This window comes from Schistocerca serialis, chromosome 8 (assembly GCF_023864345.2).
Source record: "Schistocerca serialis cubense isolate TAMUIC-IGC-003099 chromosome 8, iqSchSeri2.2, whole genome shotgun sequence".
Lineage (NCBI taxonomy): Eukaryota > Metazoa > Arthropoda > Insecta > Orthoptera > Acrididae > Schistocerca > Schistocerca serialis.
Genome location: NC_064645.1, coordinates 426,680,670 through 426,687,657, shown reverse-complemented (window position 1 = coordinate 426,687,657; position 6,988 = coordinate 426,680,670). Strand labels below are relative to the sequence as shown.

The window sequence follows — 6,988 nt, the reverse complement described above, 5'->3', positions numbered from 1 at the left end:
CAGTAATTAAACAAATGAAAATACCCTTTCTTTCTATTACCGTTGAGAAAACCTGTATGTAATAACAACTTCTAATTACAGAAATGAAATGAAATGGAAGAAAGAAAGTATAGGTGTGATTTTCGAGGTATACAGCAAGGACAGGTGTATTTATGACTCTCATAATACGCTGTACATTAATAAGATACCGGTATATCAAAAAATGTTTAGTTCTGAGTTTTTATGTCTTACGTAAATATGCATAAAATTTTACTTTTGGTTTGCTTACGTAACGCCTTAATTGGTGAAAGTGACGCACGTGTTTGATCTGACTCCATTTTTATGTATTTTCTCAGCGTGCCAGGAATAGCAAGAAGAGTCAGAGTAGTTGTGCGGGACACATCCAGTGAAGACTGTAAAAACTAGAATGAGATTTTCACTATGCAGCGGAGTGTGCGCTGATATGAAACTTCCTGGCAGATTAAAACTGTGTGCCGGACATTAAAACTGTGCGCCGGACCGAGACTCGAACTCGGGACCTTTGCTTTTCGCGCGCAAGTGCTCTACCATCTGAGCTACTCAATCACGACTCAGGCTCCATCCTCGCAGCTTCACTTCTGCCAGTGCCTCGTCTCCTATCTTCCAAGAGCATCTGTAAAGTTTGAAAGGTAGGAGACGAGGTACTGGCAGAAGTGAAACTGTGAGGACGTGGCGTGAGTCGTGCTTGGGTAGCTCAGATGGTAGAGCACTTGCCCTCGAAAGGCAAAGGTCCCGAGTTCGAGTCTCGGTCCGGCACACAGTTTTAATCTGACAGGAAGTTTCACTGTAAAAGCTGTCTTCCATTTCTTGGGTCGCACTATTGTGAAACAGCTTCTCTCATCACTGCGACACTTGTTCGAATCATGTATATTCAGTAGCAGTTTGTCAAAACAACACACATCCATTCTGACGAAGATCCTAGATTCCTATGGATCTCCGAGCCTCAACTACATTATTAACAGAAGTGTACACTAATCAGACAGAACAATATGACCACCTACTTGTCGGCCGGAGTGGTCGAGCGGTTCTAGGCGCTTCAGTCTGGAACCGCGTGACCGCTACGGTCGCAGGTTCGAACCCTGCCTCGGGCATGGATGTGTGTGATGTCCTTAGGTTAGGTTTAAGTAGCTCGAAGTTCTAGGGGACTGATGACCTCAGGGGGAGGGGGTGATACGGCGATGCGCTCTGACGCCACGTTCAATCACGTCGCAGATGTGTTCGATCTGGTTCAGATCTGGCGAGATTGGGAACGAGCTCATCAATTAGAACTGGCCACTGTGTTCCTTGAGCCACTCTATCACACTCCTCACCGTTTGGCGGGCCGCATTATCTTCCTGAAAAATACCACTGCTGGCGGGAATCATGATCTCCACGAAGTGGTGTACCTCGTCTGCCGACATGGTGCCTTACACGAGCTCCAATGAGCCCAAGGGTGCCCACGTCAATGTTCCCCAGAACATAATGCAGCCGCCCCCAACTTGTCTCCACTCCGCTGTTCCCTTGGAAGACGACGGATCCGCGCTCTTCCATCGGGATTCATCAGACCATGCAACGCTCTGTCACTGTGCCGATGATCACGTGCAATTTCAGTTGCAGATGCCATGTTAACATGGGCACATTGGTCGTCGGCTAAGGAGGTCCATCGTTAGGAGTATTCGCTTTGCAGACACACTTGTACCCTGCCCAGCATTAAAGTATGATGTTAGTTCCTCCACATCTCGTCGCCTATCCTGTTTCACCAGTCTATCCGGCCTACGACGTCCGACATTTGGAATGATGGGTGGCGGCTCAACCTCACCACCTCTGCAAGTGGTTTCATCTTGATATTGCCACGTGTTAATTACACTAACCACAGCACTCTTCGATCACCCGAAATGGGTGCAGTTTCTGAAATGCCCGGGCCGTACCTCCGGGCCATCACAATCTGCCTTGGTCAAACTCGAAAGAACACGCGCCTTCCCCATTCTACACACGGACAGCGCGTTAACTGATACTACATGCACAGTACGTATGTCTGAGTAGGAGACATTCCTCGCCGGCTGACGCTGCTATCGTCTGGACGTGTTTATATTAGTAGTAGGTCGATGGTCGTAATAAATGGCTGATCAGTGTACGTCCTTGCCTTGACCAGTTCTTCCCAGGGTCGATCCCAATTCCTACTCCCGGCATTACGTCACTGTTCTGCCCTTCACCTAGCGACTACGGCGGCCACTGTCACGGCAAGTGCTGCATAGATAATTGCGTCCACCATGCCTAAAATGCTGTGAAACGTAAACATTTGCTTGTACCAGAACGAACGCTTTAGTCCATGATTCTCTATAATCTTAACATAATTTCGTGGTAGCTGCGCAAGAGAACAATAGATGCATAATAAATACGAACGTACATCGCTTAAAAGTTTTAATGTGGGGAAAAACAATAGCTTTACAAATAGAGAAAGTTTTCCACGCAGTGACGTAAGGAAGCCTGCAATTTCGAATTTTTACTATTGAGGTGGTGGTGCAGACTTATACATGTTAGGTGTATCGTGTAATAGGGAGAACGAAAAAGTTGGCGGTTTCAGAGCTGTACGCCAGGGGCGCTGGTGCAGACTTGCATACTATAGCTGTGTCGTGTAATACAGGCATATGCTCTCGCGCCAACTAAACGATCCCGTGAGGAAACGCTCTGCTCCTCGTTGGAATATCTCTATCTCTTCCATCAGTCCGACCTGTTGTTTTGCCTCCCTGATTAAATCAAATTGAGTAGTATCCGTTATATGAGGAACATCTCCATAAAGTTTTATAAATGTCGGAGTGGTGCTTGATGGCGTAGGACTTTCCATTTCGGTCAGTGTACACCAGATGTTCGTCTACTCAGGACTCACCGCTTCCGCCCCGCAAATACGAGGAGCGTTCAATAAGTAATGGAACACTTTTTTCTAGGACAGTTTCGGTTGAAAAAATTCGAAATTTGTTGTGGGACATAGTGCAATACTCACACTTGAACCGCTACAGTTTCATGAAGTTACGATACGTAGCGGCGCTATATGTATCTCGCAAAATAGCGTTCCAAGCAGATATCTGTAATTGAGTTCCTTTTGGAGGAAAACAAGAGCATCGCAGTTATTCATAGGCGCTTCCAGGATGTCTACAGAGACCTGTCAGTGAACAAAAGCAAGATGAATCGTTGGGCCGGGCGTCTGTCAACATCGCAACAAGGTCACGCAAACCTGTCCAATCTCCCACGTGCCGGCCGGCCGCACACAACTGTTAAGTACTGAAATTTTAGAACGTGCGGACACGCTCATTCGAGGTGATCGACGGATTACGATCAAACATCTCGCTGGTCAACTCGACGTCTTTGTGGCAGTGCTGACACGGCATTCAAAGATCCCGCTGGCTTCCTCGTCGCCTAATAGAAGACGATAAAGAGCAACGAAGGACAACCTGTGCAGAATTACTTGCGAGTTACGGGACCGACCGTCAAAATTTTTTGTCGAACATCGTCACAGGTGACGAAACACGGGTTCATCAGTTCGAACAGGAAGCAAAACGGCAATTCGGCAAAGTCATGGCAACTGTGTTCTGGGACTCTGAAAGGGTTATTTCGTTAGGTGTCCTCTCACATGGTGCAACGATCAACTTTCAAGTGTACTGTCCTTTTACTGGTAAAAGAAAAGCAATCAAATGGAAGTATCGCATACTACACCTGCGGAAAACTGAATGGGATACATGAGGTAGAGGCAGAAGATCAAACGAATTTAAAAGGAAATGGCTTAACGCGCCGAGCGGACTTACACTTTGCCTGACTGGCCATGGTCTGTACCCTACGTATCTACACAGAATCAAAGGACAGATGAATGATAGCTGCGCCTGCGGCAGTGTGGGCACACCGTAACACATTGTTTGACTGCGCCCTGTATTAAGATGCGGCGGGTAATGGAGGTCAGGTGTTAAGTATGTTGGATCCCAAAGCAGCACTAAGGAGCGAGTCGATCTGGCGCATCTTGGTCTATACTGAAGCCGCAGTGTAGAGGAAGGCCAAAGAAGACTTAACGAGGCATTCAACCATCAGTCAAAAAGATGACTTTCAGGCTAAACAGGGTGTATCATAATGAATGACGTAAACGCATATAGTAGAAAGTACACGATACTAGAAGCAAAAAAGTCTCAGTAAACATAGGGTCGAAAATACATACCTTAAGAAGAGAAATTTGTAAACATCGAGAATAGATTTAAAACAGGAAGTCGTTTCTGAAAGTAGTTTTATGGAGTGTAGTCATGTAAGGAAGTGAAACATGGACGATCAATAGTTTGGACAAGAAGAGATGGTTCAAATGGCTCTGAGCACTATGGGACTTAACATCTATGGTCATCAGTCCCCTAGAACTTAGAACTACTTAAACCTAACTAACCTAAGGACATCGCACAACACCCAGCCATCACGAGGCAGAGAAAATCCCTGACCCCGCCGGGAATCGAACCCGGGAACCCGGGCGTGGGAAGCGAGAACGCTACCGCACGACCACGAGATGCGGGCGACAAGAAGAGAATTGAAGCTTTCGAAATGTGGTGCTGCAGAAGAATGCTGAAGATTAGATGGGTAGATCACACAACTAACGAGGAGGTATTGAATAGAATTGGGGAGAAGAGGAGTTTGTGGCCCAACTTGACTAGAAGATTGGATCGGTTGGTAGGACATGTTCTGAGGCATCAAGGGATCACCAATTTAGTACTGCAGGGCAGCGTGAAGGGTAAAAATCGTAGAGGGAGACCAAGAGATGAATACACTAAGCAGGTTCAGAAGGATGTAGGTTGCAGTAGGTACTGGGAGATGAAGATGCTTGCACAGGATAGAGTAGCATGGAGAGCTGCATCAAACCAGTCTCAGGACTGAAGACGACAACAACAACAACATCAACAACAACTGCGAGCAATTTTTCATCATCGATACTATGACGCAAATCTCTTCTACTGCAAACTCTTTGCAAAGAAACAGTGGCTCTGAGCACTATAGGACTTAACATCTGAGGTCATCAGTTTCCTAGAACTTAGAACTACTTATACCTATCTAACCTAAGGACATCACACACATCCATGCCCGAGGCAGGATTCGAACCTGCGGCCGTAGAAGTCGCGAGGTTGCAGACTGAAGCGCGTAGAACCGCTCGGCCAAACCGGCCGGCAAGTTCTTTGCATTCCACATTTTGGGACGTAGTAATATGGACCAAAACATGAAAAAATGTCCAGTATACATTTGCTCTAAAATGCATACCTTAAAAGTTATGAGCAATTGTTCATTAAAAGAGTTGTGTTTCCAAGTAGTGAAGATGAGCACGTGCTCATAGCTCTTAAGGTATGCATTTTAGAGCACATGTTTACCGGTCTTTTTTTTTTTGTTTCGGTCCACATTACCATTTCCCAAAATATGGAAAGCAAAGAGCTTGCAGAGAAATAAATTTGCTTCACAGTATAGAAGATGAGAAATCGCTCGTATATCTTAAGCTATGCATTTTGGACCCTATGTTTACTGAGACTTTTTTGCTCCTAGTATCGTGCACTTTCAACTGTTTGCGTTTACGCTTTTAATTATGATACACCCTGTATAACATACTCTGCAGATGGAGAGGTGACTGAGTTCAGCGACGACAGAATGAAACAAACAATTTCTCAAGCATCTACATTGTGTTCATGTAAGACGTAACAGTGATGGGTGGAATTGCTTGCTATAGTGGAAATGCTGCTGACGTGCTGGCCGACGCCGAAGGAATCCAGCAGACAGTGGCTTTTGAGTGGGGTAGTATGCGGGCGGATCCAGTAGCGGAAACTACTATCTGCAGTTCAAGTGGACCAAAATAAATAAACAAACAGAGAACAGTTTCTGTAGGGCTTATAGTAGTATTAGTAGTTGGGTAACTGGCTAAGGGTTTTATTGTATTTTTGTAGTAGTAGAAGTAGTTGCAGTACTTAAAAAAATTAACTATCAGAAATAAGTAGTTAATATACAGGGTGGTCCATTGATAGTGACCGGGCGAAATATCTCACGAAATAAGCATCAAACGAAAAAATTACAAAGAACGAAACTCGTCTAGCTTGATAGGGGAAACCAGATGGCGCTATGGTTGGCCCTCTAGATGGCGCTGCCATAGGTCAAACGGATATCAACTGCATTTTTTTAAATAGGAACCCCCATCTTTTATTACATATTCGTGTAGTATGCAAAGAAATATGAATGTTTCAGTTGTGACTATTACAGCGCCATCTATCACAAAGCGAAGAAAGTGATCCAACTAAAACATTCATATTTCTTTACATACTACACGAATATGTAATAAGAGATGGGGGTTCCTATTTTAAAAAAAACGCAGTTGACATCCGTTTGACCTACGGCAGCGCCATCTAACGGGCCAACCATAGCGCCATCTGGTTTCCCCCTTCAAGCTAGACAAGCTTCGTTCTTTGTAGTTTTTTCATTTGACGCTTATTTCGTGAGAAATTTGGCCCGGTGACGATCAATGAACCACCCTGTATAATTTTATTACCATCCAAGGAAATGTGATTTGTATGGCTTATTTTAGCTTTTGAGATAATATACAGTAATGATGAAGAAAAAATAATAAATAAAAAATGAAAAAAAAAATACCCTCAGGAAATTGACGAAACAACTTCAGCATGTTAGTCGCCGCAAAAATTCAAACGAACTTCTCCTTCTCCATGAGAGCGCAAGGTCTTACACAAGTCTGCTCATCCGAGAGGAGCTCACAAAACTTCATTCGACTGTTCTTACTCATCCACCCTACAGCCTAGCTTTCACGCTTTCCGACTTCCATATGTTCGGCCCAATGTATGACGCACTCCACGGGAAGCAGTACGTGGATGGCGGGGACGTTATTGATGCAGCAAGTCGTTGGCTCCGACGTCGGCCAGTAGAGTGATACTATGCGGACTGTGAGGTGGCCTAAGCCCATCGCAGCTAGCGGAGATTATGT

The 6,988-nt window shown here is 45.1% G+C and overlaps 1 non-coding gene across 1 annotated transcript; it reads left to right on the top strand.

Moving 5' to 3' along the window:
• The first annotated feature begins 700 nt into the window (after positions 1-700).
• Positions 701-775, top strand: Trnas-cga (transfer RNA serine (anticodon CGA)). The gene has a single exon. It is a non-coding gene; the product is annotated as a tRNA-Ser (tRNA).
• The last annotated feature ends 6,213 nt before the right edge of the window (positions 776-6,988 follow it).